This window comes from Dermacentor silvarum, chromosome 6 (genome assembly GCF_013339745.2).
Source record: "Dermacentor silvarum isolate Dsil-2018 chromosome 6, BIME_Dsil_1.4, whole genome shotgun sequence".
NCBI classification, from domain to species: Eukaryota; Metazoa; Arthropoda; class Arachnida; order Ixodida; family Ixodidae; genus Dermacentor; species Dermacentor silvarum.
The window spans coordinates 66,084,696-66,112,637 of NC_051159.1; the positions used below are offsets into that span (position 1 = coordinate 66,084,696).

The 27,942-nt window shown below is 47.1% G+C and overlaps 1 long non-coding RNA gene across 4 annotated transcripts in view; it reads left to right on the top strand.

Annotated features, from left to right (window-relative positions):
• The window catches only part of LOC125946254 (uncharacterized), a 456,010-nt gene that overhangs the window by 228,360 nt on the left and 199,708 nt on the right, over positions 1-27,942 (top strand). The gene's annotated exons all lie outside the window — the stretch shown is intronic.

Here is a 27,942-nt window from a genome sequence, read left to right on the forward strand (position 1 = left end):
GGGTTGCCAACAGCATCAGTTAATTTGTGCGAGAAGAGAGAGAGAGAAATAGAAGAGAGTAAAGGCAACGAGGTTAACCAGACGCACGTCCAGTTTGCTACCCAAACCGGACGAGAAATGCAACATTGAAGCCAGGTGACGTAACGACGCAGGCAGGGCACCGCCACAAAGGAGACCATATAAGACCGCACCTGGCGTTGATATTACTAACTCATCCGTTTTACCTTTTTTTAAACATGGTACAGTGCATAGCTGTAGCATTTTCGATTCTGCATTTACGAGCCCAGATGAAGTTTAAATCCCGTCAACACAATCGGCCTGTTCTTAAAGATAAAAGGAAAAGAAAGAAAAGAATGATCAGGACATTGCATTTTTTTTTCAAAAACAACTAATTACGAAGAAAAAAGAAGCAAACCAATTAGGAGTGCAACTTTGCTCAGATATACATATATATACAGGGTGTCCCAGCTATCACGCAGCACGATTTAAAAAAAGAGGAACTGCGTTAAGCGAAGCAAGCCTAGTGCGTATTGTTTCCAGTATACGCACTAGTAATTTTTTCGTTGCTGAGATTTAATTAGGTAATTGTCATTAATTATCGAACTCGAGTAGTACTGTCCTAATTATCAAAATGTCAATGAGAAAATTGTAGAGCAACATGAAAAACTCCCGATACAGCTTTCTGTTGCTCAATACCTGCTACATAACTGTGTTTTTCCGAGCCTGAAAGGAGCCCGCAAATACACGCAAAGTGTATCGAAGGACCAGTCGCGCGGCGATTTTGCGTGTATTCGCGGGCTTCTTTCACACTCGAAAAAACACATTTATGTAGCACGTATTGAGCCACAGAAAGCCATATATCGGGAGTTTTTCATATTGCTATACAATTCTCTCATTGACACTTTGATAATTACGACAGTACTTCTCGAGTTGGATAATTAATTACAATTATCTAATTAAATCTAGGTAACCAAAAAATTACTGGCGGCTACTCCCCTGCACTGGAAGCAATACGCGCTAGGTTTGCTTCGCGTAACACCGTTCCTCTTTTTTTAAATCGTGCTGCGTGACAGCTGGAGACACCCTGTATATATATATATATATATATATATATATATATATATATATATGCAGGGTGTTTTAGCCAACACTTTCAAAATTAATTTAAGGTTGCCTGTGGCAGATTGCCCAATTCTAGTTATTGAGCTGGTCTACTCGAAAAGGCGGACATTACTTGCACAAAAATTGAAATGCATAATCGACTAATCAACAAAAATGTACTAATTATGTTTTTAACTAATTATCTGATGGCCCATATTGCAATTTACAAATTGTAGCCGGGGAGCACGCAAGGCGGATTCACTTGGAAATAATTCTCAGGATGACACCAGTTTCGATATATTAATTCCCGAACTTTGCGGAGAAATGCATTGGCGTTCCAGTTAATTTTGTGCTTCAATGCATAAAGCGACGTTTTTATAAGCAACTAACTGGAACGCCAATGCATTTCTCCACAAAGTTCGGGAATTATTATCTAGAAACTGGTGTCATACCGAGAATTCGTCCCAAGTGGATCCGTCTTGTGAACTCCACGGCTACAACTTGTAAATTGCAATATGGGCCATAAAGTCATTAGTTAAAAACTTCATTAGTGAATTTTTGTTAAATATACGATTCTGGACTAGAATTGTGCTATCTGCCACAGGCAACCTTTAGGAATTTTTGAAAGTCTTCGCTGAAACATCCTATATATATATATATATATATATATATATGGTGTGGTGTAAAAATATTGCCGGAATATTTAACGTTTTTTCAGCTATAGTATTTAGCGTTCAGATTTTTTACATCTCATTGATCGCAGCTAGTGATTCAACAAAGCGTATTACACCTTTTTGTTTTTTCTTTGCTGACATAACTTTAAAATAGAGATTGGTGCCTTTATGTGGCACCGGCTAGTGCTCGTCGCATGGCACACAAGATTAAATCCCAAACTGTACCGAAAACAATATTAATTTTGACTGTTAATGCGTGTATGTGAACAAGGACAACGTCTGAATTTGGCGGCACTTCTGATTTCTCAGTCATTTTGTTGCTGCTGCCACGGTGCCATGACTTCTGAACCTTTGTCAGTATATATAAGGTGCTAGCTGACTGAAGCTTTTAGCTTATAGGAGACCCTCTAGACGTGCCGAAAGATAAAACTGTTTTGATTTGATATGATAACCGTACAACGTGAGCGACGACAAGTCTTCCTCGGGCTGCATACCGGGTTTTTCAGAGGGGCCTCGCGGAGAAGCGCATATGTCGAAACAAGGCAAAATAATATGGTGTGGTGTGAGTAATATGCAGGTGCTTTACTCTTGTAAACCTCTTTCCGACTCAACAACATTTCGAAAGGCTGTGAGTTCAAAAGTTCTGCATGGCCTCCGAAGTCCCGGGTTGCTGCGGCGGGCGCAACGCAGCCTCGGAGTTCGTGGATTTTCGACGGGCAGTGGCGCCAGGCTGTGTGTGAATGTGGCAACTTACGCCTATAAAACCAATATACACGGAGACTATATGACGCGACCATGGGATGCCTCATACAAGACATCAAACTGCCAGCGCGACTTAATGACTTCGAATACAGGGCACACGCATTTCACGCGCAATTACTTATTGAAAAAAAAAGGAAGAACAACCAACATGCGATAACTGCCAGGAACCATTAACAAGTTATACACAATCTAATCACATCTCCGCATATCGAAACAGAAAGAAGAAAATGCTCCTGCGGATTATACAAATTAGACACATACCCTTACACCCTGCTTTGATGTTGGGCAGATGACCTACTTATGCCTCTTACAGAAGTCCTGAACTTTCTCGAAGAAACTGGTTTTCTGAATATGGCTTTGGAGCAACACAGCTTTTGCAGCTTCTACAATTATTTTTCCAACACCTAGTTAGTGTCTGGCGCGGCATGACCTAAGGCATCAGGACTTGTTGCTGGGCTAATTGGTTTATCTTATTCCACAGTGTTAAGACGCAACCAAGGACGAAAAAATAAAAGATCAGGAGAGGAAAGAGCGTCACTTGCAACTATAGTTTATTGAAAGCAGACGAAGTACAAATTTATAGGAGAAGGTGGCCTTATGCACACGTACATTTGCGCACAGAACTCAAAGTTTGCATCATTATCCAATCATATAGTGCAGAAACTGGTGTTCAGTGTTGCGTAAAGCCACAGACGTATCGCTGACACAGATGTCACGCTTCATAGCAATGAAATACGCCCCCATTAATTCCCAAGTGACGTTCTTTCCTGTCCTGATCCTTTTTTTCCGTCCTTTGTTGCGTCTCAACACCACGGAATATGACATAAGGCTATTTCGCACCATTAAACTCGACTGAACTAACTAACTAGCCGGCGCTCGGCATATACGATACCGACACTTTCAATGACCTCAAGGAAATGGGGACGCGTGGTAAATGACATCAAATTAATGGCAGAAGAATAAATGGCTTGCACGTTTGAAACTTGCAACGTTATAGGCCTGACTATGATCACTGACTGTTAAATTCTTCACCGAAGAAAAATAAAAAAAAAACCAAGAAGACTGCTTTTGATTTGGTCAATTGAAATCGAACCTGGAAAGACGCCAGCATTGAGACATCCCTTGGGCATCCACCTAACAAACAACTGTGTACTGTACATGCTGAGGCAAAGCGTCTGCCCGAAGTGCCATTTCTCGTCACGACAGGCCACCAACGGCTATAGAATGGCCGTCTCGGTTTGTCCATCACTTGTATAAACATTAGCATTATCGATACTTAGGTTCGTCTTGAGATCAGTGTGAGACCTCGAACCGAACGCGGCCAATCCGAGTCCTCGTCTCGCCTCGCGAGCTGCTGCTGCTGTTTGTTGCACGAGATCGCTACAACATCTGCGTCTATCTCCGCGACCTACTTTTATCCAGCGAGAGTGCGTCCGCAACGACAAGGTGATACTATATAATAATCCCCAACGCAGCAGCCCACATGCCGCAGCCGCTGCCCCGCTATCTCGTTGACCATCCTGACAAGTCAGCGTGTGCGTGTCCGATGACGGCTGCAGAACGCGCTTTTCTTGCTAGAAACTAAGCGAAGATGACTGCGTACGGGGCCTGCCGAGCTCCCCGCGGTCACCGTCGAGAGCGGGGGAGACCTGAAGAACTGACTGCGAGCTCGAGCGATCGATCGGTCGATGAAAGCCGTGTCCGGTGTCGCGTGGTCCCCTCGTGTCTCTCTCCACCGGTCCCCCGACGTATCCGACGACGCCCGACGTCCACCTGGGGGAGCGCGACCGCCAAGTGCATTTTCGTGCCCCGCTCGATGGAGCATTCTGATCCCCTCGCTAATTTCCAACTGCCCGGACAGCCAATGCTCGCTGCGGTTCTCCCCGCAGCCGGCATTGGAAGCGACCGTCTCCTCCGCCTTTGCTGCCTGCGAATGTGTCAGCATAGTCGCGGCGCCCCACTTGCTTGCTACTCGCCAGCTTACGCGTTCAGCCCACTAAATGCGTGCTCTGTCGTTCAAGGTCGCCAGCTGGTGTCAGCTATGCAGTCGCAACTTATACAAGCCCAATTCGCAACGCTGTTTATCGTGGTTCAAAATGGTTCGCGATGGTCTGACGCCCATGGCTCGTCGATCGGGTATACCGCGAACGCCACGACAGTAAAGAGACCAGCAAGCCCTCAAGTGCGAGCATCTCTGTGCGGGGTTCCTATACCTAACAACGTCAGCGTTACGGCTCCCTGATTCACTGCACGGTTTTATCGGGACTACATGTGTAGCACCAGCTCTTCCTCGGTCCGCGCTACGGTCTCGCTTCTCCGCGCGTCCCCCGCCAGCAAGACCGAGAGAACAGGCCTCTCGATTCGGGGATGAGAGAAGCCCTCCGCCAGCTAGAAACGGTCCTTCTTCTCTCCGTCCGTTCATCTCGGCAGATCTTCTGCGTGGCGTTCCTTGTTATTCCTGTCATGTGCCGTCCGCGTTGTCTCTTCGCGCGGTGAGGAAGGGGAGTGAGGATGGAGGGAGGAAGCAGTATAGGCGCGCTTCTGCACCCCCCCCCCCCCCCATCTTTCCGCCCCCTCAAGACCCCCTCCCCTCTCCGAGGCTCATGGCATCTCGTAATGTCCGCCTTGTCTTCATCGTTTCCAGCGGCGAAGGCTGGAAGCAGCTAGAGGCGCGACATAGCTGTGGCTTCTTTGACTTGCTCTTCTTCTACTTCGGCTGCTTCTGCGTGCACTTTTGCCGCCGGCCTCCTCCTCCCCTGTCGCTCGAGATGGTCTGTTGTTTCTTATTGACGCGAACGAAGAGGGGGGGGAAATGGGGGTGGGATCATGGCGACGGGGCGAAAGTATCGCCGTCGTATTGTCCTGTCGCCCGGAGGAGTGACAGTCGACATCTATTGATTTCGCCATTGTCTCGCGCTTCTCGGATCGTGCATTCCGTGTTTTCTTGCCCCTTCCCCAGCCTCCCCCTCCCCCCCCCCCCTCCACCTCCTACCACCCCCGTACCAATCTCAACCCAGCGCTTTGTACGACGTGGCCCCTTGCTTCCTATAGCTCCCGCTCTCTGGCGCCTTTTTCTCCCTGCTACTCGTGTTTTTTTTTTTTGGTTTCTCTTTCTCTGGCTTTTTCTTTCCGTTCGATTGGAGGTGCGACGAGATGACGACGTCGTCTTGCGTCACGAATGACGAGCGTCCGCGAAGATATGGGAGCCAGGAAGGAAAAAAAAAAGTATGTACATGGTGACGTCTGCGCGGTGATTCACAGCATGTGAAGATTTCCGGCGAACACCAGTTGAATGTGCTAGGAAATTGTTGAAGCGCTGGCGTGCTTAGGGAAACCAGAAAGAAATACCGTCAGCCAACTTTCTCTTTTATTATTTTCTGCTTTTTGTTACGGCTCGTTTCGCGGCGTGCCTGTCTGCCGCAGATAACCTTCGATATTTCCAGTGTTCTTTCGTAATGTCAAAGCTTCGAATCAGCTAAGTGAGAGAGCCATAGAGAAATAAAAGTCAACCTAAGGCTTAACTATGGTTTCAACAAGTGTTACTTGGAAACTTTGACGTCAGGTATGCGTGTGGTGAGACCAGGGCATGTATCAATGAGACGATATACTTGTACGGCAATATAGGGATGACATCGAAACTGCGATGTATATTTATGAAAGGGCTGCGTGTGGTAGGAAAATAGACATCCTCTTGTGGATCGGGGCACCGCAAAACATGATTAAAGAGCCCAGTTCTTTGGACAGCTGATAACAAATCAATGAGCAAGCAAATCAGACAAGCTTGCAAATTCGACTACAGCGCGAAAGTTACTATCTTTAAAATTACAAAACACTTTCAGATATGAGCATAAGTACTTTTTCTCACTGCCTGAGGTAAGACTTGGTTCGAGTGCCCTCTAGATAATAAACGTTTTAGGTGAAACAGCAGTTTTGTGAAATGTTATTGTGTGCTATGCAACCAATCAAAGTATTCACTTCTCTTCACCAAAAAATTGTATAAGGTATGACGCGCACGTGAGTGAAGGAAATGTGCACAGCTTACATGAGTCACTCAGACATTCTGTTTTTAGTGTTTTTGTAGAATCGCTTTTAGTAAAATCCATAGGCGTTTTAAAGGAGGGGGGGGAGGCAGTTATAGGTATTCAAAACCACTTGTCATGAACACTGTGAAGAACCAGGGACAACATGGTGTATAAGCTGGCGCGGTGGCATGGTGTCACCACGCCATGTTGACCTGCTGGCGGGATGGAGTGCTCCTTATCTCAGCTGCCGTATTCGGGTGTGAAACATTCACGGGGCGTGCTACGGTGTCGAAAGAATATTTGAGACCGTCATTTTTACAAACTCCTCTTCCACAACCTAGGCGCAGAAAAAGTAATTTACGATGGCCTTCGCGAAAACGTCAACAAATCGTTTAACAAGCTAAAACTGTGATGCAAAGTATATGTTGCGCCATCTTCGATAATATTGTTGTTCTAGCTAATTCGTGGTAGGGACGACGCGTACACGTCGATGCCGTCGCACGCTGCAAGTCGACGAACTTTCCTAAAACTGTCTCTCGCTCGTAAAAGATAAAGAAGGGTGAGGTTAAATAGTGTGAACGTGGGGTAGAAGGATTGAATTTGAGGTGTCGTGCTTGTCGGTGCAGATAGCATTTTGAAGACCCAATTCATGGGTGCAGCTGTTAACAATGTTGCTCCAGTGCTCGGGATTTTCTTGGATCCAATAATTAATTATGGCATTTTGCTGCATTTCTTTTAAGTTCCATTATTCCTTTTATTTCGTCTGTCTGCCTGGCAATGCGCAAATTGATTTCTGTGGGTGGAAATTGATTCCAACAGATGAAAAGTCAAGCGAAGGAGAATTCACAATCGACCTCGTGCAAGGGGACAAGCATACTCTACGAAAGGATGTTATATTTTGCTTCGCTTCATCTGAAAGTGGCTGTCATTTATTTATCGCTGATCTCTTTGCGCAGCTTTGTTATCAAGCAGGGATGAGAATAGGAACCGTATCTGTGCCTGAAGACAATAACTGCGCGTCGATATACCAGGTCTGTTTTTTTAAACATTTTTATAAATTTTTCTGTGGCAGATATCACAGTTATAACCCTTGGCCTAAATTACTCGGTGAGGCGGCCCAGTACTTCTACAAGAAATCAAAATGCTTAATTGAATAATTAACATCGCTAACATAATTTTACTAATTAAAGTCATTCATTTATTACATTACGGCACATATTTCAATTTACGAATTGTAGCCGGTGATTTCTCAAGGCGTGTTCGCTTATACGAATTCTCAGGAATACACCAGTTTCGAGATATTAATTTTCAAGATGTCCAACGAAATGCACTGGCGGTCCAGTTACTTTTGTGCTTTAATGCATAAAACAGGTGTGTTATATGCACTGAAGTGATTAGTGGTGTCATTAGGTGTAATTATGCATTGCATTATGCATCTTTTTTTTTTGTAAGCGAACAACAGTGCATTTTTACCACAAGTTTGACGGTACATATCTCGAAACCGGTGGCATTCCGTTCCAAGTCAATATGCCTTGCAAACTCACTAGCTACTATTCGTGTATTGACTCATATGTGTGCCCTAAAGTAATTAATTAAAAAGTGAATTAGTTTAGTTATGGTAATTTTTCAGTTAATCATTTTGATTTCTCGTAGAATTAATGGCCGCCGTATGGCTCAAGGGTTAGAATTAATTGGGCTATCTGCCACAGGCAACGTTTAGAAATTTGGTGCAGCTACAAGAAACACCCTATAGATATAGCCCGAATGAAGACGTTGAAGTAACCAGCTGAAGTGACGAGTAATAGGTCAGCTATAGGGATTTACTATTTGTTTATTTAGTTAGTTATTCGTGTCTTGGCAGCAACCTGCGATACTGGTGGTCGGGGCCGTCACTGACCCTGAATCGGTTCTGAGCAAACTTGGCTGTCACCTCTGAGCATTTCATTTTTTTTTTGTTTCTTTCTTTCCTTGTTTAGTTTTTATTCTTACCGCTCTTCTTTTGTAGCTGTGCGTGCAGCTGCCAAATCTCAAGGTCACCATTGCTATATCGCCGCCCTTCGGCTGAATCGACCCGAGAAGGTCGCGAGCGTCAGCGCAGCGTTGGCAAAGGAGCCGAAGCAGAAGAAAAAAAGAAAGAATGAAAGAAAAGAAAAAGCTCCGCGAAAGAAAAGCAAAAGCCAAAATACGGAAACAATGAGCGCCAGAACTTCTGACGCACCGGGGCCTTCTGACATTAGCGCACTGACGCGCTAGCAATTCCCAGAGGGAACAAGATTCGTTTTCTCCGCGGCTTTCGGATGGGGTATTTTGTCTCTTGTGGCAGTCATTCGAGTTAGTTTCCTCTGGAGCTGAACACAAAGCTCGCTACGTGGCTCATTTATGTGCTTTTCTTTTTCTTTCTTTTTTTTTGTGGTTTGTTTTTGTTTTTTCTCTCTTTCGCATTTGGCGTCATTTGACGACCATTCGTGAATGGAGTGATTCAACACGAAAGGCGTTCGTGAACTCTTCTCCCCCTTTCCACTCTTTGTATCCCCCTACTCCTTCCCCCGTACAGGGTAGCCAACCGGAACTACCCCTGGTTAATCTCCCTGCCTTTCTATGCATCCTTTCTCTCTCTTTAGTTTAAGCTCCAAACCTCCTTCGTCCGGCACCACGAGCACTCTCAAAGAATTGGTCCAAGGTATGGGTACGAGGTCACCGCATACGTAACTATAGATCTGCTCAGCCGTACGTAAGACAACACTAAAGTATGCGGCACTTCCGATTAGGTATAGGTTAGTGTAAGGTGAGGGGGGAGTGTTATTATACCTGTGCCGCATTTGCTAGTATGACTGAATAGAAGCAGCATCGGCAACACGCAGAACTGTTGTCGACGCCATCGGCGTTTTGCCCGCGTTCGCTCAAAATGCGTGCGGCGTTGGTGACTGTTGCCGGAGCCTCTGATATAAATAGGCACTGCGTGCCGCAGCTAAACGTCGCCTCCCTTCCCTCCCCCTCCCCCACGGCCTCTCGCTCGTCGGAAGAAGGCGCGTTTGCTCTACATACATGGTGATTGTGAAGGAGAACAGAGACGCCTACTTCTGCAGCCCTTAAGCGAGCACGGCGCAGAACGCGCGTTTGTTCTCCGCCGTGCGTTCGCTCCCCGTGAAAGACGCGCCCCTCGCGCCCTTTCACTCGCACATACAGCGTTCGGCACGCGGCGCTGAGCCGTGCTCCCTCAAGGGCTGGTAAGTGGTTCTTGAGGGAAAGGGAAAGGTTGGCGCTATCTTCTGCAGCCCTTGAGGGAGCACGGCTCAAGGGCTGCAGAAGATAGCGCCAACCTTTCCCTTTCCCTCAAGAACCACTTATCATCGACGATTTCTTCTCCAAATGACGTCATACGGAACCTCACGGCGACGGCGACGGCGACAGCGACGGCGACAGCGACGGCGACGGCGACGCCGACGGCAGAAATCTGCTTTTGAGTGTCCATATAATTGCTATCGCAATAAAAAAAAAATGGGCTACACAAATTCTGAGAAATGTCTACTAATGCGTAAGCATTCTTTGGCTCGGCTGCTACTTCACTTTTGCTTACTTATTTAGCTAGCTTATGCATGTCGACTCATCGCTACCAATCATCAACTATTACACTATTATAACAATTACATTTGTGAACGTCACCAATTATGCATTTATTTTGCAGATATATCGTATCAACTGAGCCGAAATGCCATCACAGCCAGTTCTTTCTTTCTTTTTTTTTTCACACCACAGCGTTGTATGTAATTGTTCTGAAACTGCAATGGAGCGTTGCTGTCTGCACGTTACGATGTCCGACTCTGCCTTGCCGCCCCGAACAAGCTGTCAGTCACTGCTCGGGCGAAGTTTACAATTTCGTCGTATTTCTCAAAATGTGTTGGTGTAACTGTACCGGTACGTATAAGGGAAAGGAATGAATAAATTTGTTCGCAAGAAAAGAAAAATAGCTTTGTGGTTTCTGAAACTCGCTTACCAAATTCTACTAAGTACGAGAACTGCGAGCAAAGCAAAAAAAGAAAAGAAAAAGATACAAGGTAAGATTTTTGCAAGCTATATGACAACCGTGTATAATGGAATGAATGTATTCACTTTGCACTTTCTGTGTGCGGTTAGCTTGATTCACTTCTAAACTCCAAGCTGCGCATCCTCGAGCGAGGAACGCATGCAGTCATCCATTTCGCGAAAGACTTTTGCAGCCACAGCTGTTCGCTCCGGTATACGCCGCATCTGTAGTGGCACCTGTGTAAAACAAGAGATGTTTGGAGAGTTGTCTACATGAGCCACGGGAATTAATCCGTGTCTTCAGAGTTTGGACGTCAGAGTCAGAGACTTTGTGCATCAGTGCTTTTCTTACGTTATCGTTATCGTTGTCTCCTTATTGGTACTCAATAAACTTTTTAATGTTCCGCCTAATGACCGCAATAAATTTAAAATTAAAAAATAAAGAAAAAAAACATTGTGCATAGTTGTTATTGTAGACGCTACCCTGTACTAACCAAACATAATGTCATAAGTCACTTTGGTACGGAAATTAGTGCAAAACAAAGGTATAACTTGAGAGGTGCACTTCCAAGACTGACGAGAAGTTCGATGAGCTTCTCTTTATCGCTGCAGATAATTCTCCTTTCTTTCTTGCATTGGAAGGCCCCCAACTGGATAATAACCGGCATATCTACTCGTAACAAACACTTCAAATTTTTCATGATTTTTTCACTCTAAATCGCCAAAGGTCATGTTTATAGATCGTTATAAGAATCTTTTTCGCGACTTCCATCGAACTCCTATACGCGACTGGCCTCTTCAGGGTTCGGATTTCGTTTTCTCGTGTTTCTTGTCGGTTGAGTATTTGGTCCTATAGTTCTTGCGACAATCGACACTTTCACTTTTTCTCCTCTAATATACCTCATGCGAGTCGCAGGCTATAGAAGACAGCAGTTCAGGCCGACCTCTCAACATTTCTCTCAAATTATATCTCTCTTCTACACTTCTCACACCTGTGATGGTAAATCAGCGAGCGCACCATACCTGCAACTCGTGCCTGCCAAAACAGATGGCGAGATCGGGAGGCATGTTCACCCTTTCGCTGCCCTTCGCGATGCCGCTGCGCGGCACACTTGCGCACAGCCACTATACGCGCAGCCTTTCTCGCATTCAACTTTAAAGGTGGACTCTGGGCAGCCAGCGCTGTCGTCTAAATGGTACAGCCATGTGCGCATTGCGAGCACGACACAGCGCGTCCATCCTCTGAAAGCGGTTCATCGCAGACTTCGCACAGCTCCGATATTGGCGTAACTGTAAGCATACAGGTTCACAAACAACGCGAGAGCAGCCAGGGAAATTTTAATGGCAAGGCAGAGCAGGCATATATACAAGGGAAGCAGTGATGGTAAGGCGGCAAATTTTCTAGTCAACAGAACCAGGTGGCTTTACTAATTTGCATATAAAGACGCAAATCAGAACCGGCGTCCGTCAGCCAATGCCGGTGCTGCTGGTGTCACCTGCCGTGCATGGCGCAGCTCAACTATAGACTACAGTGTTCTAGTATATATGGCTTTATTCAAGAAGGCGCGAAAACGCAGGGTTTCAAGTGGAATATGGAATGTCCGTCACGTTGAGCGGACGAAACGGGTTGAGACTTTGGCCAGCTTGTTTCTGTGGAATTCCGGAAAGACGCAAATCGGAAGATAAGGCTGGCTTCCCATCAACCACCGCCGCTACCGCTCGTGTCGGTTATCGGCTGTATATATATACATATAGCGACACCTAGCGCAATCATCGCACAAGCGGGCGTCAAGGGTGTCCTATAGTATGAGCGCCATTTCTAAGCGCACGTAAAAACTGTCTTTGCCTACGCTTATATAGTTTACGGGGCGCAGATATCGCGGTCTTACTGGCGGCAGTTTGCCTCCAGCCACTAAATAGCCTGACATTGTGTTGGTCGCACAGGCTGCAGGTCTAAATTCCAGGCTGTGTGCCGGGGTTGCGGAAATACTCGGACTTCTCCGAGATCTCGCGCCCCGTCATATTTGACGCCGACTGTAAGCTAAACTCACCAAATAACGTACATGCATCATACTTGAGCCGCTGTAACGCTGCAACGCACGTATAATTGCGCAGTGATGGAAATACTATTCATTTACGTACGTCAGGCCTCTAATTCAGTTTGCTTGCACACGCTCTTATAGAGTTGTCGATTGAAGACGGCTGAACACGACTCTAGTCGAGCCATATCAGGGGGATTTTTCATTCCCACGCATACGTCCGTACTACATCGCACACGCGCCTGACCGATAAAATGTGAGGCCGCTATTAAGCCGAAACGTCGCGGTCATAAAGACGGCAAATTAACCGAGCCGCTTCCTCCGTGACAGATTTCACATTGAAGCGAGCTACGGGGACCAGGGAAGCAGGACAGCAATGCAGATAAGGGGGAGAGAGAGGCTGCCTGCAAGAAGGATTAACGGTGAAAGCACGGTACTCAGAGGCAAAGAACGGGCCGAAAGGGTTCACCGGGCGCGAATGGGCGACAGCATAGAAAATGAGGAAGAGGACTGAAAGGGGGGGGGGGGGGTGAGGGTTGAACGGAGTGTCAGAGCAACGCGATGAGCTTATATAAAAGAGCGCCGGGTAAATCTGTCGGCACCGCAAATTAATGAAGCTCCCGTCTGAGTAGATTAGCAGGCGGGAATTCCAGCGCGCACCGCCACTCGACGCCCTGTTTGTGTGAGGGTGGCCGTTCATGAAGGACTCCCTCTCCTCCTCTCCTCCCAACCACCGCCTTCTTTCCCTGTTTCGGAGGAGCCCCTGTGCATACTGACAAGCCAGCGCTGATGAGACAGCGTGTCCCATCAAGAAGGGGACTTAAAGAGGGCTAAAGAATTACCGTGCCCGCTTGCTTAAGAGGCCATCTCGCCGTGCGGTTAACGACTTGAGACGAGACGAGAGAAATGAGGCAACATGGCCTGTCTTGTTACTCCGGGGGCGCCCTACGTTATTATGATCGTCTTTAAACGCAGGAAATTTCTCACCCGTAATGCTCCTCGTTAACAACTAAAGATGTTTCAGCTCTACTCCTGTGGGACGCCGCCTGATTACGAGAAACATTACATTCAGTTAAGCGGTCAGAATTGAAATAAGAGCACACACAAAATACGCCACCGAGAAGACCTCCTTATGGCAACCCCTGATTCTGGCGACTGTATTTCGAGGTAGTTAATTCGGGGTGCACAAAGTTTTCGTAACCAACGACAGAACTCGTTACACCGTTACAGAGCAGATCGTTGCCGCGGTTGCAGCTTAATGATCCCGATGCAACCGGTAATCACCGCCGCATATAAATTGTTGTGCGGGCGCAATGAACGTACCTCTTAATGCTCATAAACTCCTGTGGAAATGCGCAGAGCTAAATAAATTCTTAGCAAAAAACAAGCACCGGCCCAAGGCGATGATGTTCTTCTAGGACTGGAACGGCGACCATAGGCTAACCTGAAAGGAAGAAACTCATTCTGGAGCTTCGCATGTGAAGATTCCATAGTCAGCCATTATTAGCCCTGTTTTCCTTCTAATTTCCCCTTCTTCAGGTACGCTTCGAACCGTCATTCAAATATACTATTCTCTCCGTATACATCTCTGTGCGAGCATGAGCGTGTTGCATTGTTCTAACACCTCGACTAGACCCGTTATAAATACTAGAAAAGCCCGAGAGCTGGGAGTTCCCTTACATCCCCGGAAGCCGCAGATTTGTCTCACAAAACCCCTACTGGGTGTATACTGGGTGTATACGATCGGGTAAAACTTCTTCATCCCATTACTGAGTTCTATTCCAGGATCAGGGATTCTGGGTGCGCGTGTTGGAGAGCGAGGGAGAGAGAGAGACAAAACTTAATTTTGATGGGGCACGGGAACCTTGAGCAGGGAATGTGATCCTATTAACACCAGTGCGACAGTCTGTTTAGGGGAATTGCTGTTGCATTACTCTCATCTGTCCACCTTGACCTCGATATCCTCTCCCCTCTTTCGCACCATGCTAAATCTTCAATAAACCCATACTGCGCTCACTTAGTCGCTGTTCCATAGCCCCATCTGTTACTGCATCGAAATCTGGGTGGTAACTTAGAAAACGTGTTTAAAACCACTGAGTAGACTTCAAAGACGCTCTGCACGAGTATTTACAATTTCACCATTTCAAGATCAAGCTGATTCTCGGATTAATGAGCTTAGAATAATGTCATTAATATTCTGACGAAACTATAAAATTACTTCGTCATAGTTGACAACATTACCTACCGCCAAACACAATCGCCATATTTCCTTTATCGAATCGCAACACCTGGCACGAATTAAAATGTAATTTTAATCTTCCGAGATATGAAAGAGAGAGAGAAACAGAGTGAGAAAGGCAAGGAGGTTAACCGGTAGAGGTTCCGGTTTGCTACCCTGCACTGGTGGACGGTGGAATTACAGACGGAATATCAAAATATGTACAGTGACAGGGCCACTGAATTTGTCAGTGCAGAAACCTTGAATAATATACCTCTTGAAATAACGGTCGCCACAAATTTATAATAGAAATTGCAGCATCTTGCTCCACAATTTGTCTTATTAACAATATTTAATCAACTAAGAAGGGCAAGTAGGGGCGTATATCGCAATATATGTAAGTTGTTTTGCCTTTGCTGCGCCGAATCTATGTGTTATTCGGATACCGCGACTGATGTCACTGATGCATAAGCTACAAGTATACCGATGAAATGCAATCAACAAAGAGTAGAAAAAACCAAAACACCGAACTGAACAAAGCGCTTGGAACTTTGTTGTCATATACGACTCCTCAGAAAACGCGATACAGTTAATGCAAGCATTAAATTTTTCGAAATCACGTAGTCACAATGCTTCGCGAGCATGGAGATCGAGCCGTCCAAATTCCAGAGACTCGGCAAGCGCTATGTAAACAATGTCCAGAGCAGTGTTTCCTTTTGAATCCCGAAGTCACACCTGCATATCCGGCCGTCTCCACGAAACACAAAGAGAAGACCAGCGTGCCTGAACAATTTCATGCCATCGCAACGGATGATTCTTTGTTTTGACGACCAGGCAAAACCGACCTCACGCATGGGACGCATCGGGCAACAAAACGGAAGCTGTTGAAAACAATAATAATAAAAAATTATGCCGATCCAACTCACAGGTTCAAATCCACGATAAGTGGAGCTTCAGTCAAGTGGTGTGTATTAAATCTGACCCCCCGCGGTATCTTACTGTCTTACGGCGTTGCGCTGATGAGTCGGGAGGTCGTGGGCTCGATCCCGCCCCCGGAGGCTGCCTTTCGATGGGGGCAACTGCCAAAACGGTCGCGTACCTATAGATATGGATTCGCTAATTTGCTTCTTTCCTTCCCTCCTATCTCTCCCTGCCATCTTTGTGTTCCCCTTTCCCATTCTCCCTGTGTAGGGTAGCCAACCGGACGTTAATCTGGCTAACCTCCCTGCCTTCTGCTTTTCTCTTTCCTCCTCCTCCTCCTCAACGTTAAAGAACCGCAGGTGGGCAACATGCAAGCTATGTCCAAATGAAAACACTAAAACAGGCGGTAGCACTGTGTGAGACGACTACGCAGCGATAGAACTTCCCAGTGAGGTCCCTCGGGTTCGCTATATACACTATACACCCTAACACGCACAAATTTAAACAAGACAGAGGCTCGCAGGAAGATGGAAGCTTCAAGTTATCAACAGTGATCGAACGAAAGATGACACTGCAGCTAACGTTTTGACAAGGGGGGACTAGTCTTCGTCAGGGCTTTGACGAGGGCCCTGGTCGTCCGTTGATCCCACACTTGTACGCAGTTGACTAAAGAATGGTGCACGACCAAACTACAGGACCGCAATGTGCCGTCTGCTTCCCGACAGTCGAGGAACTAACTGGCGTAGTTTACCTTGCAAGCTGCGATCGTTTATAATGTGCGATACAAGCCCGTGGTGGTGTCTGATTGATGAGTCAGAATAATGCATGCTATATACAAAGCGTTACCTCTGGACGTTCCAATCCGGTTTCTTGCCTTTCGTCCCGTCTCTTATGCCGAGTGTGGAACGCCGCATTTGCAATTCATACAAATTTTTAATGTCGAGTCGTGTGAAGTTACATTATACTTTCCGCGGTGACTTCTGCGCGGTAACACGATTTCTTTTGATAGGCCGAAACACTGTGATACAGGGATTCCCCCGTTCGCTCCACCAACGTGTCGGGAGCATTTTTCTAACCGCTCGGAGAAGAGCGTCGACGAGATTTTTGACTTTCCGCGTGCGCGAGCACTTTTTTTTTCTTTTTCTTTTTTCCTCCCGCCGTCTTCCAGCAGCTCCTCAATCAAGCCGGCTGCGAGTTGTGAAATATCTCGACATAAAGCCGGCGTGATGTATCAGCAATGTCATTTCAACTCCGCGGTTCTGCGGCCGTTCTATAGAGCTCCTTCACAGTTTGCGCGCGGCAGTGACTGATTGTTTATTCAGACCAATGATTGATTCGGCCCTAATCGCGCCGCGTATACGTACATGCATCATCCACAGTCGTGATGTAATACGGGCAACAAAATAAGGACTTCAAGAGAGGATGGAAGGGGGCTATCCGTTAGGGCCGGAATGCATACATGTGTGGCGGCGCCAATCGTAACACAGGCCTTACACATCCATCGGTAGAGAAAACAAGAATTGATGCGTCCTAAAGAAAGCAACGTCTTGAGGGAAAAAGAACGAGCTAGACGTAACAAGACGAAGATCTGTCAGTGCTTTCCGCACTCTTTGAGTACAGGCTTTGTTTCTCGCCTTCGGGACGACGGTGCAGCTCGCAGCCGCTCTTCGAAACGCCAACCGCAGGAGCGTTCGGAAGCGTGAAATTTTTCCCTCGACTGATGGATGACTGAAGCATCAGTTTCACTTGAAACGCATCAAAACGCTGCCCCCAGAGCGAGCCCGCAGAAGTTTAGAGTTGCGCTGCGGGGAAGCTCGTTTCGCGCCTTGCCGAGCGAATTGCGCTTCGCGCGCCACCACGCGTGCGCTTCGTGCGAAACTTGCACGCTTCGCATCTGGTTTTGGTTTCCGCGCGCAGCGCGGAAAAGCGCTTCCGCGGAAACGCGGCGGTTCCGTTGCTTACCAGCGCGGTTGGTGACCAAGTGGTTCGGCACTTAAAACCTCATCTGCGTTCTAGACATGGGTTATCAAAAAAAAAAAAAAAAAGGAAGAAAAACATTCTCACCGACTTCTTAGACTAATTTTCCTGTTCGTTAGGACGGCTCGGAGTGAAATCAGTCTGCGATGGCGGTTGGGACGGGAGGGGAGAGACACACGCTAAGTAGCGTCAAACTGCACCTACAATTCTGGCCACATGTCGTGATGGTAATGTCAGAAGAAAACGACATGCTCGTGTTGCAAATGGCTTTGTGCCTGTATGTGTACGTGTTAAAGGTTTAAGCGTCCGTGTGTACTTCTGTGTGTGCGCGCGAGTGCGCATTTCTACGTGTTTTCAATAGAGAGGCGTGTTGATCAGTGAGGTTGTTTTTGAGAGAAACAACATAAAACAGAAAAAAGGATAGAAAATTGGTGTCTTGCTTGAATTTCGCGCAATTCTCCATATATGTCCTTCAATTTTTTCACCGCGATAGCGTCAAGGGCCCCGTGTCGCAGAAAATCCGGTGTCAGCGTCGGCGCCGTTGTCCGTTAGAGAAAATTTCCGTCTATACTTAGGTATCTATGTTCCACGCCTTGCTATGTGGCATACGGCGTATGTGGGTTATATCGCCACACCATTGTATCACTGAAGTCATCATCATCATCATCATCATCATCATCATCATCATCATCATCATCATCATCATCAGCCTATATTTATGTCCACTGCAGGACGAAGGCCTCTGCCTGCGATCCCCAATTACCCTTGTCTTGCGCTATAGCTGATTACAACTTGCGCTTGCAAATTTCCTAATTTCATCACCCCACCTGACTTTCTGCCGTCCTCGACTGCGTTTCCCTTGGTATCCATTCTGTAACCCTAAAGGTCCACCGGTTATCCATCCTACGCATTACATGGCCTGCCCAGCTCCATTTTCCCCTCTTAATGCCAACTAGAATATTGGCTATCCCCGTTTGCTCTCTGATCCACACTGCTCTCTTCCTGCCTCTTAACGTTATAGACCTACCATTTTTCGTTCCATCGCTCTTTGTGCGGTCCTTAACTTGTTCTCGAGCTTCTTTGTTAACCTCCAAGTTTCTGCCCCATATGTTAGCACCGGTAGAATGCAATGATTGTACACTTTTCTTTTCAGCGAAAGTGGTAAGTTCCCAGTTAGGATTTGACAATGCCTGCCGTATGCATTCCAACCCAATTTTATTCTTCTGTAAATTTCTTTCTCATGATCAGGGTCCCCTGTGAGTAATTGACCTAGATAAACGTACTCCTCTACAGACTCTAGAAGCTGATTGGTGATCCTGAATTCTTGTTCTCTTGCCAGGCTATTTAACATTATCTTTGTCTTCTGCATACTAATCTTCAACCCCACTCTTCCACTTTCTCGGTCGACTCAAGGTAGTTTTATGAGCTGTATTAACTTGGACATGCAGCAGAACCAGCAACGCGCAGAACTGTTGTCGACGCCGTCGGCGTTTTGCCCGCGTTCGCACCGAACGCGCGCGGCGTTGGTGTCTGTTGGAGGTGCCTCTGGGGCGCCGACCGTCGTGTCTTTCGCATTATCTCGCGCGGAGCCGCAGGTGGGGCCATTCGTTGCGCAATCCGGAGAGGAGAGGAGCGTCGGAGAGGAGAGGAGGAATGCCGAGAGGAGAAGAGATGAGACAAGGAGAGGAGGGAGGGGGAGGAGGATGCGCATGTCCAAGTTTATACAGCTGATAAAACAACTATGCTTACTCCGTATAGCTCTCTACTAATTTGCTATCGCAATTGATGCTTCGCCTTTCGGGTGAAACTGCATGCGACAATTTTTTACTCATGATGATAATAATTTCTTTTCGCGCGTCTAGGACTTACGGCCGTCACTGCGCGTTGCATAGCGCAGCTTGCAACACCGACACCGCGTTGCAATGCCAACACCGCGTTCCACCGCGTTGCAATGCCGACAACGCGTTCCAGCAGACCCGCTCGGTGAACGCGCCTCGAACGCAATCATATGGTTCGCATAAATGTTTGTTCTGCAAGCATGGCTGTATAGCCTAGTGGTTACGATGCTTGCCTTGGTAACGTGAATACGCGGCTTCGAATTCCGCCTCGGCAAGAAAGTTTATTTCTTGATAGTTTCTTGATACGAACCACAAACCACAAATTACGGCTGGCTTAAGCAGTTTCGCTGTTGAAAAAAGCAGGCACACTCCACCACTCCAGTGGACATCTACGTAAAGCAAAGCATTATTGGTGTGAGTGGCCCATAAACCATATTTGCGTATATATGAAATGTGATTTTGGAGGTGTAAATACCCGTATTAAAGAGCAGCGTATTAAACGCAGAAAAGATTTTATTTGCAGTGAAATATAGACAGGCGGGATATTAAATACACATATTTACATGCAGTGCCTCATATCTATATTAATTGTTTAAATTTTCAGTGGTGATCCATTGTGTCGTGTTTCATGGGTGATCCATTGTGCCAGAAATCTTTGAATGCTATCGGATTCCACCCTTGAATGCGAAGCTTAAGCGTCCTCCAAGTTTTCTTTTTCGTCGAAGAATACAGGAAACCCACTTAAGTGTTACATACGCTTACAACGGCTGCTCACCACTCGGTATTGATATTGAGAACAATTCCAATAACGAAAAAGCAAACAGACTGCAGAAATAAATAAATATAGCCTGTCAAGAGCCTGAAATAAGTCAGAAACTTACAGCACTCGACAGTAAACAAATCTAAGACGAGAACGAAGAAATAGGGGAAAATATAAATGACATAACGCAAGGACCTATGTATGTATGTATGTATGTATGTATGTATGTATGTATGTATGTATGTATGTATGTATGTATGTATGTATGTATGTATGTATGTATGTATGTATGTATGTATGTATGTATGTGTGTGTGTGTGTGTGTGTGTGTGTGTGTGTGTGTGTGTGTGTGTGTGTGTGTGTGTGTGTGTGTGTGTGTGTGTGTGTGTGTGTGTGTGTGTGTGTGTGTGTGTGTGTGTGTGTGTGTGTGTGTGTATGTATGTATGTATGTATGTATGTATGTATGTATGTATGTATGTATGTTGCGTCTCAGCGAATTCTCGTTGGTAAGTCAACACTCTTTCCTTTCGAGAATTCAATTTGCCACGTTTATTCTTGCATTTACTATAGTTACATTTATTCCAAGCGACAAATTTTTGGGTGATCTGCCCTAATCGGTATGCACGTGCGAAAACCGTGGCCCAGCTTCAACCACGTCAACAACTTCCCCGTCCCCAGCAAAGGCTCCCGCGCCGTTTCGAGCGACAACAAGAATTTACCACCTTCGCGCTAAAAGGCGCGCTTGTCGGGCACCGCTGGGTTGACCAAAAAGGCCCCGATTTCTTACCGCGCGCAAGACACCCTCCGTCCCCGAAGCTCGCCTTGTCCACGGCTCATAAACGCCAGTATGTTATGAATAGCAAAAAGAGGGTCAAAATGATAAAAAGGAAAAGAAAGGGCTGCCAAGCTCCGCGATAAAGACTCTCACTGGCAGCTCTTATAAAAGATGAGTAATGTCCTCGCATTTCTTGCGTCCTTTGTGGAAGTGCTCCTTCGAGAACAGCCGGGGTTGCCGGCGGGAGGAACAACGGACCTTCTTCGTCCACGTACGGTCGTGCGGGCAGCAGTCATACGCGAAAGCTGCGCTACGTTCGCTGCCTCTTTGTCCCCCCCCCCCCTCCCCCCCATTCCCCATTCCCGAATATCTTACGTGGAACGAGAAACGTAAAACGGTAAAGAGACAAGACAAGAGTGCGCAAAAATGAGAAACGAGACGTGCCCCGGAAGCTTGTCTCCACCTCAGAGCCCCGTCGTCCAGTAAAATAAAAAATAAAATAAACGTACGTGGTTGTGCGTGCGTGCGTTCGCGCGTGTTCTTGCAGTGCCTGCCGCAGAGGCGAAACGAGCCGCGTGGTCAAGCGCTTCCCGCAGCGCCATTCATTCTTTCCTGCCTCAGTTACCGGAGCCCGCGGGCCCAAATGAGGGAAACAGCGGTGCTCTTTTCCCGCGGGGCCAATTTTTCTTACCTGTCGACCTCTCGAAGCCCCCCGTACACACAGCTCGGGTCCTTTCTATCTGGTCAGCTACTTCCCGCGGTCGGTCGGCGGACCGGGCTGCGGCGAACCCGTTTTTCTCCCGAAATCTCCTCCGTGACCGAAGGAGGAAGAATCGGAAAGGAAAAAGCAGGAACGGAAAGAAAGGACGCCACCGTGGCAGGCAGCGACAGTTCGGCGCTAAAAGGTTACCGCGGGGTGTTCGACGGTCGGTATTCGGGCTCTGCGACCGCGGGAAAGTGGCTGCTCTGCGTACCCACGAAGACTCGCGAGCGGACGCTTGACGACGACGCCAATTAGCGATAACGAGCCGCGGTGCTCTAATGAAGTTGCCCGAGTCCGAGAAGCGAGCCCGCCTGCTCGAAAGGGATGGCGGGCGGCCGTCGGGGTTTGTCGCTGTTTGTGTCCGGTGAGGTGCACCTTCGCGGCGCGTTCAGTGTGGGTAGTACAGGTGAGCTTCGAGACCCGACGGATGCGTGCGTGTGTGTGTGTGCCGGTGTGGTTTTCTGGTGACGGCGGCGTGTTCGGTGCGACCGCTGTCGTTGTCAGCGTCGCGTGTGTCGAATGGGATTAGCCCGTTTAGGGATACCGCCCGCGTGGCCCCCGGGTACAGGAGTGACGGAGACGTCTTCACGTGAGTATACATACAGTAGGCGACACGTTTTTCGTGTACCGCGGAAGCTGCCAGTGAGCACAGTGACGGGACAAGGTGGGTCACTATGGCTTTCTTTGACTCATCGAGCGTGTCGAAGTCAAGTCCTACTTGTTTGTAGCAGTATGAGGATGAACGGCTCTCAGTGCGCGGGGCCCACCGCGAAAGCGTGTCGACGCGGATAACACGATTTGGCTCGTTAGCCCTCTGCTCGGGACAGGCGGCGTATACTAACTACACTACCTCTTTCTATGTGGGTAAAGTTGCCGCTTTATCGTGATTCAGTAGTGCCGTGGGCTTTGGCGTATACCTCTGGCAGTATGTCGTTATTGAAGTTCTCGATTTAGGTAATAATTTTGTTATTGTTGTGGCAGTTGCTCCAGTACTCAGCTGTCATTACGTCTACGATACAACAGCGATGAAAAGTTCCCGAAGCGCGTGAATCCTATTACGGTGCGCACGTTTAAAACAGCTCAACATTTTACTACTGTGCCTGGAGTACCTGAGGGCATGGCTTTCAAGATTCAAACATGAGCAGTAACGCTGTTAGTGAGTGCGTGGGTGCGTGTTAATGCACGTGTACATTAGCGAGCGTGTGCGGTCGTGAGAAATCTTTCTTCCATATCTATAACGCAACCAGTACCAATGATGTGCCCTGAGGAAAACGCGGCGAGCCTCATTTGCATAAACGACCTACGTGACGAGAATGAAACAACGTCGTCATGGCGTTGTGTGGTGAAATAGTGGAGCGCGTGTGACTACACCGAATTACAATGCGCCATGACAAGGCGAGTCACATATGTGGTCATATATCAGTGCATACGCGACCTGAATATCACTTACGTATCCAGCGGCAACTTAGAAGCCGTGTAACGTTTTATCTTGTTCGTCAAAGGTATGGCCTTTACAGAGGCACAGAAAGGATGTATATAACGGCAGGTAGGTTATCCAGAGGTAGTTCCGGTTGGCTACCCTGTACGGTGGGAAAGGGTAGAGGGATACTAGCACATGTTTGCAGTGCATGTATTTGCGACCTTTTGTGCACTGCGCTTCTGCATGTCGCTCATCGTCTTCGGCATCGTGCGAGATGAGTAATTTCGCGTCGGAATAGAAGACACCCCTTCGGAAGGTCGTATCGCCGTGTAATCGTATTGACGGGCTCCTTTCCCCCACCGATAATCACAACTCTCGCTCGCCATTCGCTTTCACCGTTGCAGAGTATAGTGGAGAGCGCCAGCTAGACCTGTTTCTTTTTCCTTCGTATAGATTATCGCCAAATCTTATATATACCCCGGTCGGACGGGCAACTGGAGTGCCACTTTGAGCGAGCGCACTTCGCCGTTAGTAATGCTCGCAGGCTGTCAGACGGAAAGGTTTAATGACCCTTGCTGTGGAGTGCACTTGCCGGCGATTGTGTATGAACTCACTTCGGCGACGCGGAAGTGCGTAGCCTGAATTCAATAGCAGTGTTTCAAGAGTAAATCAATAAATACACAATGCAGAGTCGGCACTAATTGTGAGACGGCTTTTCCGTGATTTCAAATGTTTTGAGCGTCCCCGTGATGTCAGTGAAACCAAGAGAAGCTTGAAACTTTCATTTTCGGCGCCCGGCGTCAAATCCTCCGACACATAGTCCGCCCTTTTGACTGTCTTGATTGTAGATATGTTTCTTCCTTGTACTGGCTCAAAAGAAATAGACGTGTGAAAGATTATAGTATTCATGTTCTTTCTTGCAAAGGTTTTTGTAAATAAGCATTCTTTTTTTTTTCGTAATAAACCAGTACCCGTTCCTAAAACTCGAAATGCCGAGAGTCATAGCAAGCCCTATGGCTTCATAGATTGCCATGTCATTATTCTTGAATGACACTTTGCTAACTTTGCTTTGTCGTCTAACACTCCGCCGCCCACGTGACACTCAGCGAGGCAGAATGCACACACTTGATGTTTCACTATAATGTAGCGACCTTGACCGAAGTGGGCTTATAAAATAAACGCCTTCATTATGCGGCCGAGCGAAGGACACTTAAGTTTAGTGTTGGCTGTTTAGACTCCCGCCCCTTTTTGGAAGAAAATATTTTAGGCACCTGGAGAAGCGTTGACCATGCCCAATGCACCATAAAATCACTCTTGAATTTGCTATGTGAGACTGGCTTATACCCCAGTCACACGGGCGTGCCAAAGGCCCTTTGAAGTTAAGAAGCATACAGCCATGATAGAGCTTTCAAAGGAACATTAGTTCAAGGGATATGTGTCAGTGCTACACGGTCTCCGTTTAAGCTTTTAACAGAAACCGCAACGTATCCTTAGCGCTGCCGTCGCCTCAAAAGTAATAAAGAATATGGGCCCGAATGCGTCTTACAATACATTTATGCAGTATTTTTTCTGCAATATTTACTTTTTCTATTACATTGAAACAACAAAACAATATGTACGCGTAGTAAGGTTGTTACTTTACCAAATACCGAGGTATTTATTGTAATGTGTTGCCGCTGATGACAGGCCGCGTGCCGACGCTGCTGTACCGGCGAGTTCATGATCGAGATTGCGGGTGCCCCAAAAATGTTTAGGATTTTATTACTAGTAATTAGTACTTAGAAGCTTGTTCTAAACAGGTCAAAATTAAACTTCAGTATTTATAAACATTGTTATTTCTGCTATCGGACACCCTCTAGGCTCGAGAGTATTCCCTTGAGATTTCAAAGGACGAATGCGGCCTCCTTTGACTCAAAGCTCCCTTCGAGAAGGCCTCCTTTGGTGAGCTCGTGTCACAGCGCGCAATCTCACTTGAAGTAAAGGATCTTTGGTTCAAAGGTCTTTGAAAGTGCCCGTGTGACTGGGGTATTAGATGGTCGTCTCTATAGGACCAGCGGAAACAGGTCTTTTGAGACGTGAAGACAGTGCGAAATGTGTTTCGGCGATAAAGTTTTGTGGGGACAAGATTACTCCTGCGTGTAATGTGTCTAAAGCACACAGCCGAGTATTGGACAACGTATGTATAGTAGCTCAGTGTCATATATCATGATCACCTGCTACCTACCTCTCCCTGTAACTCCCACTTCCCCTTACCCCAGTGAGGAGTATAGCAGCCTATAGAGGCGCGCTCTCCAGGCCGACCTCTGCTCCTTTTTCTTCATTAAAACCACTCATCCTCCTCCTATGTTAAGGAGCGAACCTGGGCTCGAAACTAAACACGAGGTCACTGTTGTCACAACCCTGATCTCAACTCAAATGAGGATCAGGCGGAACAATTGCCGGCTATGTATGCCAGGCTAACCGCTTCAAAACCTTCACCACCAGCCCCATGCGCACCAAAAGTCATTCGAAAGTGCTCCTGTGTAGGGCGTGCAGCTGTCTCCCTATGCAGCTTCTCGCTGCTTCTCTTGATCAAGCCACAGGCGAGTGCCTGACTGGTGGAGCTCCTCGGTTACGACTCGAGCGAATTCGCAGAGCTGGCAAGTGCACTACGGCCCCTCGTGTAGCGATGGACGCTGTCCGTGTTCCACTCGAACGACGCCCGCGTTGTTCATTTGACCTGTGTGCTACTTTAATGCAGATAACTCTCCGTTGCAATAGCATAAGAAATACCCCGAACATTGTTATGACTTTTGAAGTGCTGTTAAATCTACGCTGAGAAGGCTTCTAGCTTGAAAGCGAAGCTTTTTACACAATCGCTTCTCAATTTTGCTGAATAGCTCAAACACAGCACATCACTTGTATATAACGAATCGGGCCTATGTGTAGCCGCATCTGTACAACTCTCTCCCTGCTGGTGTGCCAGTGGCCGTTTCTCTTCTCTACGGAATTACACAATAACTCATTGAATGACGCGTTAAAATCCTCACTGCAACAAATATTCGCCTTTAAGCGGACAATTCCTTTATTAAAGGGAAGATATTTGTGCCTTCATTATTTCCCTGGGTTTGGCGCGTCCGCTTGGTCGGCTTCTTGCCTGGAAAAGTGGGCCGGTCCTGGAGACAGTGCAGTAATTAGTAAAATGGGCTGATCCCGGCGATGGCGAGATGAAAGGTGGGCCGCAATCCCAGAGACATGGGCAATATGCGGTCGCGTGGATCACGTGGATCGCCTGCAGGTGGGCAAATCAGCGCGTCTTGCTGATTCGCCGGGCAGGCACGTCATTGCTGTGCTGCAGAACGCTTTGTCGAAGATCACCAGTTTTGCTGCATTTAACCGCTTCTCGAGAGCTTCGCTTCACGTGAAATGCGTTAAAAGTGTGCGTTTGATCTGCATAATTCTTTACCATGTATTATGGAGACAGGAAGAGAGCGGTGTGGATCAGATAACAAATGGGGACAGCCGATATTCTAGTTTACATTAAGCGGAAAAAATGGAGCTGGGCAGGCCATGTAATGCGTAAGATGGATAACCGGTGGAACATTAGAGTTACAGAATGGATACCAATAGAAGGGAAGCGCAGTCGAGGACGGCAGAAAATTAGGTGGAGTGATGAAGTTAGGAAATTTGTAGGCGCAAGTTGGAATCAGCTAGCGCAAGACAGGGGTAATTGGAGATCACAGGGACCCTGCCTTCGTCCTGCAGTGGACATAAATATAGGCTGATGATGATGATGATGATAATGATGGAGAGATGTGCAGAAGTCGAACGCATGAGTTACGACTTAGTAGCATACCCATATATCACGCGGAACTCCTATATATAGAATGTAATTCACCATTGATAAACTATAAGGCACTCCACTTGCGTCCTTGGTGGCCTCTGTATAGTATCAGATCTCGGGAACACAGTGCAAACCGCATGTCCTCTTTAATTTCACTTTTTCAATTACGCGCTTTGAGAGAATTGTCGGTTGAAATGTTGTTGCTTGTGGTAATGAAAAATTCCCCCTTTGACCAGCCACATTTGGCTGAGGCTAAACTTACGTAACTGTTCTCCACGACCGTCGTATAGAAAGCATGCGAAATTCACGTCGTCGTATAGACATGGATGCGATATCGCTGGATCACGAGTGCAGTAAGAAGTGAAAGGTGCATGACGCTCCCGTATAGCTATGTCTACATATTTTTTACAGGCGCGAGATCACCGTATAGGCACGCACGCATACCTTTTCTATTTCGTAAGTTTCAAAAAGCACCATTCTCAGCCTGCTTGAAGATATTAATAAACCCGAATACATCCCACCCGCACGCCTCCTTCCGGCGCATAAGGTTAAGCCCCGTGGCTAAGGTATTGGCGCGCGCGCTGCAAGTCCGACCGAGCTGCGAAATTCTCGCACGCCCGTCCACATACATGCAGTATACAAACACCTAGGCTTGCTCTCTGCTGCAGCAACGCGTATATTTTTGCTTCCAAAAACATCCCGCCAGGGACTTACTTGTCTTCGCGAACTTTTCTTACAAGTCACGCGATATATACTTGCTCCCCGCGCACGCCGAACGCTCGCGAGTGCAAACAAAGTTCTCCGAGACCTTCTTTTTGAGAGCAGA